Genomic DNA, 13,537 nt, shown 5'->3' with positions numbered 1-13,537 from the left:
AATTAAATGTATTTATTACAAGTAATATATTTACTTGGCTTAAAAATCGAATCATAGCAAAGGGTATACAGATGCAACAAATGTTACTAGTTTCTTGTGTATTTATACATATTTTTATATGCATCCATGTTTTATGCATAAACTAGTAAATATGTAAGTATAATTTTTCCTTTTTAAAAAATACATGTACGAATGATAGCAAACTAGCACAGCCTTATGTACTTTGCTTTTTCACTTAACATTTTATCTCAGAGTTCATTCCATTTCAATATATTAAAAGCTTCTTTGTTCTTTTTTAAGCTGCACAGTATGCCATTGAATGGACACTGTAATTGTTTATTGAGCATTTATACATATTTGTTTCCATTTTCGTATAATAACAACAAATAAAAAAGAATAACATTGTACATATATACAAGGATACCCATAGGATAAATTCCTAGAAGAGTAATTTTTGGATTAAAAGGCATGTACATTTATAATTTTTAACTATTGACAAATTGCTCTCCATAGAGGCTGTACCAAGATACGGTACCATAGCAATGTACGAGAGTGTCTGTTTACTCACACCCTTATCAGACATGTTTTCTTTCTTTCTTTCTCTCTCTCTCTCTCTCTTTCTCTCTCTCTCTTTCTTTCTTTCTTTTTGGCCGTGTTGGGTCTTCACTGCTGTGCATGGGCTCTCTCCAGCTGCGGTGAGCAGGGCCTACTCTTCATTGCGGTGAGCGGGCCTCTCACTGTGGTGGCCTCTCTCATTGAGGAGCACGGGCTCTAGGCATGCGGGCTTCAGTAGTTGTGGCTCATGGGCTCTGGATCCCAGGCTCAGTAGTTGTGGCGCGCGGGCTTAGTTGCTCTGCAGCATGTGGGATCTTCCCAGACCAGGGCTCGAACCCGTGTCCCCTGCATTGGCAGGTGGATTCTCAACCACTGAGCCACCAGGGAAGCCCAATGACATGTTTTCAAATTTTTTGATAGCTATCATTCTAGGGGGTTAAGAAAACTTACATTGCCTATTGTTTCAATTCACTTTTCTTTTATTCTGAGTGATTTTTTAATCACTCTTCTTGACTACTATTTTTTTTCTGGACATTATCTGGGAATTTTAACATATAGCATTGATAACTAAGGTATAGATTTGATAAATAATGATAATTTTGTCTTAGCACCCCTTGTTCCTCTTTTATGTTTTCCTTTATTTCATTGACCTTAACTTCTAGAACAATACTAAAGAATAATGGTGAGACTGAACATCCTTTTCTGGTTACTGATTTTAATGGAATAGTCTATAGTATTTCAATTTTAAGTAAGATATTGCTGGTCTTCATTATGGTAAGAGATTATCAGGGGACGTCCGTGGCGGTGCGGTGGCTAAGACTTCGTGCTCCCAATGCAGGGGCGCGGGTTCCGTCCCTGGTTGGGGAACCAGATCCCACGTGCCTCTTGGCACAGTCAAGAAAGAAAAAAATAAATTAAAAAAAAAGAGATAATCTTACTCTTCCTAAAATCTTAACTGTTAAAAAAGAAAAAAAGAACCAACAGAAATGGATGTGGAATTTTAACAAATGATTTTCGGAATCTAGATTTGGGTGATTTATTTTTCTTATTGATGAACTGTATAATTTAAATACATTTCCTGATGTCAAACCATCCTTACATCGCTAGAATAAACCCTGCTTGAGTATCACGGATCTTTGTTTTAATGTGCTTTGATCCAATTCGTTAAAGTTTTTCTCAAAAATTTTCTGTCCATATTCGAAAGTGAGACTGTCTGTTGTTTCTTCTTGTGTTTATACTGTTCTTGACAGGTTTTGTTGTCAGGGTTATGATGACCTCATAAAATGAACTGGGCAGCTTTTCTTTGCTTTTATGCCTCTCTGCTCTCCTGGCTTTGGGAGAACAAGGCTGGCCCATGCTCAGAGCTTTTCCAGGACCCCTGGTGACCTCCAGCATGTTCCCCGCCCTCTTCTGGACTCTCGGTGCTATTGTCTCTGGCATCTCTCTGCTTCTCCTTAGGTCGTACTTCCCAGTGCACTCCCCTAGCATCTATGCTCCAACTTGAGCTGGCCTCTGGGTGAACCCAGGGGAGGGGACTTCCTTGGCAGTTGGAGGTTCTCGGTGTGCCCCTCCCACTTCCTCCAGGAGCACCCCCAGCTGCAGTCACTAGCTCTCTCCGGGCTTCTGTTTCCAGCTCTCTGCTGCCCTCACCTGCCTTCTGGCCACCATATGTGTCCTTATGGTTTCCTGTAGCCAGAGGCATCGAGAACAGGGCTTACTTCCACAGGTTCAGTGTTCGTGGGTGTCTTGAAGCCCCAGGAAGTTCTCCAGAGCAACTGGTTAGAAGTGGATGGTACAGTGAACAGAACAGGCTGTCTCTGAAGAAAGACAGTGCCAGAATAGATCCAGAACGTGGACTCTGCCCTCACAGGGGAAACATGAATCACATTTCTGGCAAAGGACACCTCTGAGAAGGGCTGCTGTGGTTTGGCAGGGCAACTCTGGGAGTCCCAGAGTGCAGAAGGGTCACATTTCATCTGGACCTTTGTCCAACATGAACTGGTGTCCCCAGAGACATCTGGGGCCCAAGAGGTATCTATGACTTACACCTCTACACCCTCCGCCCCCTATGCTGCTTTCGCGTCCTTTCCTGCCACCTGAGACAACTTGTCTGTTCAGGCTTTCTGTTCAGCTGTCAGCTGTGAATGACACCAGATGGTGAGGCCTGAGCTATTCCGTGAACCATCTGGCTCAGGCTGACGCTTTCCTTGCCAATCTCCCCTGAGGCCATTTAAGGCCAAGGCCATGGGAGGCACTTCTGTTAAGTATGTTGTTGCTCTCTATTTAATCTCACCTAGTGGTGAAGAGTCAGGCAGATTTGGGTTTGAACCCTGGGAGTGTCACTTACATATCGTGGACCAATAACTTAACCTCTCTGTGACAACATTCCTCATCTTTAAAATAGGAAAATAACAACTTGTTAGGTTGTTGTGAGATAATAATGCATATAAAGTTATTTGGCCCAATGCCTGACCTAGTATACATTCTATAGATGTTAGTTAAGTTCTTCACTACTCTGATTATTATTTCTCCTGTGAAATCAAGGTAACTCCTTAGCTGACATTTCAAGGCTCTCTACAACCAGTGTTCAATCTGTCTTTCCAGCCTTATCTCCACTGCCCCATTGTACATACTCATTAATCAGCCAAATTTTCACCTCCTTGCTTTTGTTCATGCTGTTGCCTTAAACTGACCTCGTCCCATCTCATCATCATTTGCTGAGAAACTTCCCCATTGTCAAGGCCCAAGTTAAATACCACCTGATCCATGAGGAGTTCCTGGCTGCCCCATTCAGAGGCTGTCTGCCTCCCCCTGGAGTGTTACCACTGTAACTGTTTTCAATAAAGAACCAGGTGATGAGATTGGCCCCTAAGAGTGAAATTTAATGTCAAAGTTCATGTGACAAATGTCCTGAATTTCCATGGATATGCCCCTCCTGGAGAGTTGATCTCTGAATGCCTCAGGCTTTAAGGGCACTGTTGGCTCCAGAATTTCTCCACGGAGAGGGCTGGGAGGCAATCTGCTGGGAGGGGAAGCTAGAGGTGCATGGGAAACACACTGATTTCACTGTGATGTATGTTTGTTAGGGATGCTTAGGGGTGGGTGGTAAGAGGTTGGAGTCAGGTAGCATTAGTCCTACTGATGAACCACGAATATTTCCTAATCTGTGAGTGAGTGAATGGAGTACTTAGACCTTGACAATAACTAAGCCAGCTCTAACATAGGCTGTTCTTGAAGGAGAGAATGTCAACAAACCTGCAAGGAGGTAGTGTGGAGAGAAGCCAGAGTGTTACCATGTGTTGTGCCCATCCACCTCCAGGTCTCTTTGTGAAAGGCCTGCTGGGGAGATGGGACCTTTGCCTAGGTTAGGTGGGCTGGGTTGGCTAGTGTGGGTGAGAACTTGACATTCCCAGTAGTTGAACTAGTCAAAAGGGAGAGAACTGGGGCCTCAGCAGGCAAGGACCTTACTTCTCCAGGGACCTCTCAGGTCTGATGGGCGCTTGGCCTGTATCTGTCTACCAAGAACCATGGGCAGGAGGTCAGGCTAGGGGCAGAGGTATATTCATCTCTGGGAAGTGAGTTGGCGGCTGTCCCCAGGGATTTCAACAGTCTGGCCATGCTTTGGGGTATGAAATTGGGGGTGTGCGTGACCTGGTGTCTAGGCATCCTCCCCCTGAATCAAACGGTTGGAAGAGGAGGCGTACAGTCAAGGGGAGGGTCAGAGAATGACCTAGGCCTGACACAGAGGACTTGAGAGATGTTTGCTCCTTTGAATGGCTGTGTGAGGCAGCAAAGGATAAACTGGACCCAGGGTGATGGAGTAACCAGCAGAGAGCCTTTTAGAGCACAGTCATGGAAAAGCCTCATTTTGCTATACTCCAGCTTAGGCCCCAGGATCCAGCCCCAACCTCTTCCTTGCATTTTGCTGAAAAGTTTGGTCCTCTCTTAGACTTTAAGGAATATTTGTGCTGTTTTCTAAATATTTCCAGTTCTCCTCTCTTCCAGGCACATGATAAGATTGCACTTCCTGGCACCATTGTGGCTGGAGCCAAAGTGACCACTTGAAGCCAATGGGTTGGGAATGGAAGGGGTGTGCATCACTTCTAGGCCAGAGCATCTCGTTGCCAATACCAGACCGTCTGGAGCTCTCTCTCTGTCAACAGTTTGGGCAATGTTCAAGATGATGGCTGATCTCTCAGCCTGGGTTCCCAAAGAGGAGATGTAGAGCAGAGCCCCCAGCCATGGACAGGTAGCATAAGAGGGAAATAAACCTGTGTTATTATGAATCACTTATTTCTGCTTCATGGAGGATCCAGGTCCCCTGCACATTCCCAAGTTCTACTCTCTCACAGTATTGGAAGACCTGTTTTTTTCCCCCCAAGACTCTGCTCTCTCTGATTTACTTTTGTCCTTCTTGGTCCTGCTCTTTCTTTTCCTAGTTCTTGTCCTTTGCACACATATCCTTGGGTCCCAGTGTTACCTTGTCATTGCTTAGCTCCATCCTCAGGGCCCCCAAAGTCCCCTCTTGGACCATGAAAAAGGTGGGCACTCCTCAGGCAAAATTGCAGAGGCTGGAGTGGGAGAAGGCGGAGGGTGCGTGGTAGCTTCCAAGATGGCCCTCATGATCCTTACCTCCTGGTATCACACCTTGTATAGTTCCCTCTCACTTGGTACCAGTGTAGGTCTGTGACGTCAACAGAATATGGCAGAAGTAGTGGTATGTCACTTCTCAGATTAGGTTATAAAAGATTGCAGTTTATGTCTTGGTCACTCTCTCTCTTGATGATTCAGTCCGGGAGAAGCCCTGTCATGAGATGCTATGGAGAGACCTGTGACAAGGAACTAAAGCCTCCAGTAGCCCTGTGAGTGAGCTTGAAAGTGGATGCTCCAATCAAGTCTCAGGTGACTGTAGCCCTGGCTGATACCTTGACTGCAAACTCACAAGACACTCTTTGCTAGAACCACCTTGCTAAGCCGCTCCTGAATTCCTGACTCCATAATACATGTTTGTTGTCTTAAGCTACTAAATTTGGAATAACTCATTATGCAGCAATAAATAACTAATACAGGGCAGGTGCTGGGGAGATTGTTTTGGGGATGTCAAAGCTGAGTACAATAAAGATGATAGATCTCAGCTTAGCCTAGGCCATGTTCCTTGCTCTGGGACGGATTTGGCCACCAGGTGCCTTTACACGTCATTGCTGAGAGACCTCTTTGGACAGCACTCAGTGCAGGAGAGGAGGGGGCAGGAAATGTGAACACAGCTTGGTGTCTTATCCCTTAGAAATGTCGCTTGACTTAGTCCCAAGAGACTCACTCAAGCCTGTCTTGTGATAAACACTGAACCCATTTTACAAAGAATGTAAAACATTGGTGCACCACCCACATTACTTTAGGACAACTTTGCAGAGTGTGACACACAGAGAGAGAGCTAGTGTGACCCTGCAAAGATTCCAGCACACCCGTAGAACCCTGTAGAGTACTGGATACCCCAGAGATGGGTGACACCTTCCATAGGAGTGAGGAACTAAGTTGCTGATGGGGAGCAATAAGCTGGTGAAATTGGACCTATTGCTGTTAAAGCATCTTCACTTGTGCTTATAGCCTTGCAGGGCTTGGGAAAATTTGGGGTCCAATAATAATAATAACAACAACAAATACTGTTCTTCCACTTATTAAGCACTTGCTATGTCTGACTTCAAAGTAAAATAGTTCATGTACATCATCATATTTTTCAAGCTTTGAAATAATCTATAACGTGGATATTATTCCCATTTTACAGATGAAGAAATTGACATTGCATAACTTGCTTCCTCCAAAAGTCAAAGCAGGGGCCACACGGGCAGGCACCTTCCACTTTTAAAGGCACAGTCCTCTGGTCCCCGCATCTGACGTGGAGGACCCAGCTCAGGTTGTGTTCTAAGCACATGTAGATCTGGCTCCTTTGTGAGACCAGGTCCCCTGGAAGAGAGACCATGCCACAGCCCGACTAAGGCTCTTGGCTGCAGAGAACTGACCTGCTTTTATCCACCAAGTCAACAAAATGTGCAGATAACTCATAATGGCAATTGGCAGCGGGCATTTGAGGTGAAGATCTGTGAAGGAGCAAATAGAGGTCAAATCCCTGGAACAATCTAGTCACAGCAAATGAGGACTCTGTCACTTTAAGACTGAATTTTAGGCAACTGTGAAAGGAGAGATGGGAACAACATTGCGAATGTGCTGCACGTGACTGAACTATACGCTGAGAAAATGGTTAAGACAGTACTTTTTTTTTTAACATCTTTATTGGAGTATAATTGCTTTACAATGGTGTGTTAGTTTCTGCTTTAAGACAGTACATTTTTTGTTATGTGTTTTTTACCACAATTAAAAATATAGATTTGAACATTTGGGATCTACTGGGTTTAGTCTAGTCACTGGCGGACAATACAAGACAAAAATAAGACCAAGCTCTTATGCTACAGTCATGATTGTTCTCCAGGGGGTTACAACTTAGAAACATGTGAACAGGGCTCCTTGTCCCTCTTGTTCACTCCATGCTCTGACCCAGTACGCAGTAGGTTCCTTAAATGTTCATTCCCTTCTCATAATATGGAGGGCTCATGCATGATGGCAGGCTTCCTCCAGAGCAAGCATTCCAAAAGTCCCAGGTGGAAGCTGCAGGCTTTTTACAAGCTAATCTCAGAATGTCACTCACACTGCATTGTCTTGGTCAGGAAAGTCACTAAGGCCAGCTAAGATTAAGGAGAGGGAAATCAGATTCCCCCACCCCCTGTTGTGGTGGCCAGCATCCACGTCCAAGAGGGAAGGAAGGAATGGATGGGGCCATCTTTGGAGACAGGTTACCCTACCAGCAACACTGGGATCTGGGGATCAGTCCTCAAAGTCTGTGATTCTCCCTTCCTCCGCAGCTCCCCGAGGGCCTAGGTAACCCTGCCCTCCTGGACACCTCTGTCTGTAAAGAAACAGATGCTCCTCTCCACTGTTCAACCCTCCAGAGTCTCCAGGGACCCAGGGACTGTGTAGAGTGGGGCAGGGGTGTTTCCATTGTTGGGGAAAGGATGGCTGAGTGCCTCCAGGGCTCAGGGGCAAGGTGGGGTCCATGAGCTGAGTCTTTACATCTTCAGTGCCCACAGCCTCTTCTAAGCCCAACATACAGCCCCATGTACCTGCACCAGCGAGGGCACATCTGCACAAGAGGATTTGCTAAATAACTGTTGTCCACTCTGTATATCCAAGAAGAGTGTCTTTTTAATGCTTACATTTTGAGAGGGAAATCTATCCTAAATGGTATATATCCTCTGGGTCTTTTTAAGCCATCTACAGGAATCATATTTCACAACATGGTGAAGGGGAAGAGACTTGGGTTTTGGAGTCATAAGGATGTGGTTTCTTTTACTCAATCAATTAATAAGACATAAAAAAATTAAAATTAAAAAAGGAGATTTGGGGAATTATCATCAGTTAGTAAATGGGATCTGATAGAAGGAAATGACTGTTCTAGGGACTTCCCTGGTGGTCCAATGGTTAAGATTCCATGCTCCCAATGCCGGGGGGGCTGGGTTCGATCCCTGGTCAGGGAACTAGATCCCATAGGCATGCCGCAGCTAAGAGTTCGCATGCCACAACTAAAGGTCCCACATGCTGCAACTAAGACCTGGCGCAGCCAAATAAATATTTTTAAAAATGACCGTTCTAATGAGGTTTCATGTGGGTCTGTGTGGGATATGAACTGACAAGTTGAGGAAGTGAGTGAGCAGGTGAGACACGGTCGGGTCATGGCAGGGAGGATGAAATCAGACCATCGCAGAAACTCGACCTGGAGCCAGGACTGGAGAGGAGGGTTTGTCAGTTCATCCTAGGCCCCCACTGTGGCCATGACACTGTAGTCACACTTAGTCACAGTCACTGTGTGTATATATATATACACACACTGTATATATATTATTATATATAATGTAATTTTATATAACTATTATATAATTGCAATTGTTATTGTATAATAATGTAATATATATTACATTATGTAATGCAAGTTATGTTTTTTATATATGTGTGTGTGTGTATATATATATATATAAAATTAGTAAACAGCAATATATGTTTGATCACATAGGATGGGTTTGGGTCTTTCAAATGATCCTTTTGCCACCTTTACAAAGTCCTGGGTCACAGAGGCCTTTCAGGTTTGTGCAGGAGGCAGGCCTGCACAGGTGGTCCCGCAGCATTGTAGCCATCGTTCCAGGGCTGAGCTCCAGATGAGCAGCTCCTGTTTCTGTCTGTCTGGGCTACATGTTAGACCTGACCTGCAGCAGAGCACGGAAAGCCAGCAAGGCAGAAACAGCCTGTGCTCCTGATGAACTGGTGGGAGAATCCAGACTCTCTTCTGCTCCTGCAGGCTCCTTGGGAGGTGGGATCCTGACCCGGCTCTCAGAGAGAAGCCCTGTGGCTGATGAGGTAAGTGACGGATCTGGAAACGGGTTTGGGAATCTTGGCTTCTTCTGAAAGGTATGAGGCCCCGGGTGCTGGGGGTGGGCAGTTGGGAAGGGAGCTGTGGCTCCTGAGTTTTGCACACTGAGAAGCAGAAGTCCTTTAGAGATACGAGGCCTGGCTGAGAGGTGTGAAACTGAAGTACCACCTGCTTCCCAGGCCCTTTGAGCGCTGTATTTTTTTCCAAGGCTCTGGGATGGTATTTAAGAGTAACCCTCTGCCTAGCCAGCTTTCCCACCCCACCACCAGGGAGGACCGTTACCTTTGATGATGCCACACCTAGCACAGGATCTAAGAGGGGCTCCACAGCCCCTCATTCCTCTCCTGGCTCAGTCCACAGCTGTCTCTTACCTTCATTATAAGCCCTATGAGGGCTTATGTCTCATTCCTGTTGGAAGCTTCTGTAGCTTCTCTTTCCCTCCCTCTCTCCTTGTGCGTTGCATATAATATATAATCCAGGGTACCAGTGACCATTTGTTAAAGACCCTTGTCCCCAGATGCTCCTCAGCGTACTGTCTTCTCCTCTGCCCTATAGACCAACTGCTGTGGCTTTATGACTTTACAGTGTCAGCCAGAGTTCTTAAACTGCAGTTTATCATAGTCTGTGGTCTCCAGATTCTTGCTTATCAAATGTATCTTCTTAATATGATTAATTGTGCTTTATCATTCTGAAAACTCAGGATAGAGCTTACTTATATCATGTGGGTCTTTCCAGTCTGAAAGATAGATGCTATAAGTTTTGTGTACAGTAATGCAAATTGGCTACAACAAATAGTATGTTTCAGAGATAAAACTAGTTTTAGATTAAGGATGCAAAACTTGAATGTTTTTTTGGTCTCCAGATTCTTGCTTAATTCCTTTGTCTGGAAATCTCCCGGATAAATCACAGCCAGTCATATCCATGCTGCACCTCTCCCCAGAATAACCAGCATGAGAATGCAGAGTTAGAAGGGCCCTGGGAGTGCGTCCTTGTATTATGGATAGAAAAACAAAACTCCTGAGGGGACAAGGGGCTTGCTCGAGGTCATGGTTTTGAGTCAGGGCCAGAGGTCAGCTCTCCTGCCTCCCGGGGCCTCTGTGGCTCAGAAGGCCAGCCTGGGGGCCTCTTTCTTCATGAGGACTGAGGTTTTGAAATGATCTCCCTCTGGCCCTCACCTTTTAGGCATCACATCTGGAGAGGCAGTTTGATGGCTGGGCCAGGACAAGTGTGTCTGCTCCAGGGCAGGATGAATGCTCAGGACCCGAGGAAAAAGATCTGGCCTAAGGGAGTGGAGACAATAGCCAGGAGCCCTCTTGACATTCTTTCCATGCAATGCCTTCTCCTGTCAAATAGTAGTTTGACAATGAACCCAACGTACAAATAGTGTCCTGCTGGAATTCACCCTGAACATGAACTTTGTAAAGTGTTCACGGCCATCGGAACTCCTTGCCTACCCCATGTAACTGTCTTCTGGCAGGAGGACTATTTTGTTTTTGTGGCCTCGGGGTAATGTTTTTCTCATCAGCAGAGGCTGATTCCTGCCTGAGTCCTGACCAAGGCCGCCGGCTGCATGCCACGCTGAGTTCTGGCAGGGAGGAAGGTGGTAATGCTGCTTTAGGAAGCTGTTTTCCAGGCACTGCTCATTTGATCCCCAGTGAAGCCCTGGGTGACAGGCAGGGAAGTCCTTATTAGTCCCTAGTTTATAGGAGACACTATAGCCCAGAGAGGATGAGTGATTAGCCCAAGGCCACACAGCTAGTGAGTTACTGAGATTGGGGGAGTTTTCATATTCCAGCTCTGCTATTTACCCTGAAGAGCATTTGAATCTAGGGTTACCTACTTACTAGTTGTGGGATCTTGAGCATTACTTAACCACTCTGCCTCAGTTCCCTCACTTTTAAAATTAAGAATATAGCATGACCCTCATTGGAATGTTGGGAGATTAAATGAGCCAATCTATGTGAAGTTCATAACCCTGTGCTTGGCAGTCAGTAAGTGCTGAGTAATGTTAGAGATTGTTATTATTCTCAAGTCTGGCTCTGCTCTGAGACAGGGCAAGTCTCTTCTGAACTCAGATGAAGATCCCTCCGGGCAAAGTCATAGCGCTGCAAAAGGCTTAGAGGTAATCCAGTTTGACCACTCATTTAATTTTACTACTATTTTAAAAATCTGGCATCTGAAGACAATCATATATAATTACTCTTGTGATACATAGTTATTAGGCACACACAAGGTCAGTGGTTCACATCAATAGTTGAAATTATTATTGCACTGACGTAGGCAAATAAAAAATTAATTTTTCTCTTTTTTGGTTATTTTTTGTTGTCTGTAATAGAAATCCATGTCATCACATTTCTCTATTACATGTACCATTTAATCCTGATCATATGCACTGACAATGACTCATATTAAGAGACAAAAATAGAAAAAGAAAACAGTATTGCTCATAATATTCGGGAAGTGGGGGGTGTGGAAATGAGATGAAACAAAAGCGTGTTAATTTCCTTACCTTTGATAGCAGCCAATCCATTGATACTGTTTAAAATTGAAGCTTGTTTAAAAAAAAATGCATAGCGATTCAAGTCTCTTAATTTTTTTCATAATGTGTTTTCTTAACCTTAGAGGTATCTTTGAGAAATATCTCCTGTGGAGAATAAATGAAGGTAGGTAATTCCATTAGCTTTACTTCAGCATTTTATACCTTTTACTAAAGAGTATGTGAAGGGTGATTCCCTTTTTAACTGACTATTTCATTAATATTCATCCATCCATCCACCCATCCATCCAACCACTCTCCCTTCTTAGTTACCTGCCTATCTATCCTTCTCTCTGTACATCTATAGAAAGAAATATCTGCAATCATGTTTACTTATGTTAGCTATGATTATTTTGATTATTTTGAGGTGAAGGGATTTTGAAGATTTTTGAATAACTTCTTTGTGCTTTTCACTATTATTTGAATTTGTTATAATAAATATGTATCTGCCATTTGCAGCAGCATGGATGGACCTAGAGATTATCATACTAAGTGAAGCAACATGAATGGTCCTAGAAATTATCATACTAAGTGAAGTAAGTCAGACAGAGAAAGACAAATATCATGTGATATCACTTATATGTGAAATCTAAAAAAAGATACAAATGAACTTATTTACCAAACAGAAATAGACTCGCAGACATAGAAAACTTATGGGATAGAAACTTATGGGATAGAAACTTATGGGATAGAAACTTATGGGATAGAAACTTATGGGATAGAAAACTTATGGGATATATAAGATAGATAACCAACAAGGACCTACTGTATAGCACATGGAACTCTACTTAATATTCTGGGATAACCTATATGAGAAAATAATCTAAAAAAGAATGAATATATGTATATGTATAACTGAATCACTTTGCTGTACACCTGAAACTAACACAACATTGTAAATTGACTAAACTCCAATAAAATTAAAATTAAAAAAAAAAAAGAAAACAAACTTATGGTTACCAAAAAGAAAGGGGAAGAGGGATAAATTCGGAATTTGGGATTAACAGATACATATTACTATATATAAAATAGATAACCAAAAAGGACCTACTGTATTGCACAGGTGACTATATTCAATATCTTATAATAACCTATGATGGAAAAGAATCTGAAAAAGAATATGTAATACATATGTAGTATATATTATATATATATAAAATGAATCACTTTGCTTTGTTGTACATCTGAAACATTGTAAATCAACTATAATTCAATAATAAAATTTTAAAAAATGTATCATTAAAAAAAGTATTTATTTATTTGGTTGCTCTAGATCTTAGTTGCAGCTCAGAGCCTCCTTAGTTGCAGCTCACAGCCTCCTTAGTTGCAGCTTGCTGGCTCCTTAGTTGTGCCAAGCGGGCTCCTTAGTTGTGGCATGCGAACTCTTAGTTGCAGCATGTGGGCTTCTTAGTTGCGGCATGCTTGTGGGATCTAGTTGCCTGACCAGGGATCAAACCCAGGCCCCTGGCATTGGGAGCACAGAGTCTTAACCACTGTGCCACCAGGGAAGTCCCTTAAATGTATCATTGTTTTAAAAATGAAGGATTATCTTAAAGAAGAGGAGACAAGCTTCTGGAGTTCCCTAACATTTGGGGTTTCCTTGCCCTTACCACCCTCCCCCACCCCATATACTCCAGAACCAAGTCTTTCATGCTCATCCGATACCCATGGTGGTCCTATACTAGGCCCCTGCTCCCAGAGCTCATGTCAGGAGTCTTCAGTGATGGAGAACTTGAGTTGCAGAAACTTTTTGCAAAAAGGCTGTGAATAGCCTGCCAGGGAGGCATGTAACTGAGGGAACATGGCCAAGGACAGGGAGATAAGAAAAGAGTTTTGAGTCGCTGACATTTCCCCATTTTACATATGATGAGACCAAGCCTAGAGGGGAAGAGTGACTTGTTCAGTGCCAGCCAGCCTGTCACACACATCCAACGCACCACTTCAAAGGCAGGCAATATTTTTCTCCAAGCCCT

The sequence above is a fragment of the Globicephala melas genome, chromosome 8 (genome assembly GCF_963455315.2).
Source record: "Globicephala melas chromosome 8, mGloMel1.2, whole genome shotgun sequence".
In the NCBI taxonomy this organism is placed as follows: Eukaryota; Metazoa; Chordata; class Mammalia; order Artiodactyla; family Delphinidae; genus Globicephala; species Globicephala melas.
This window is presented reverse-complemented; position numbering follows the sequence as displayed.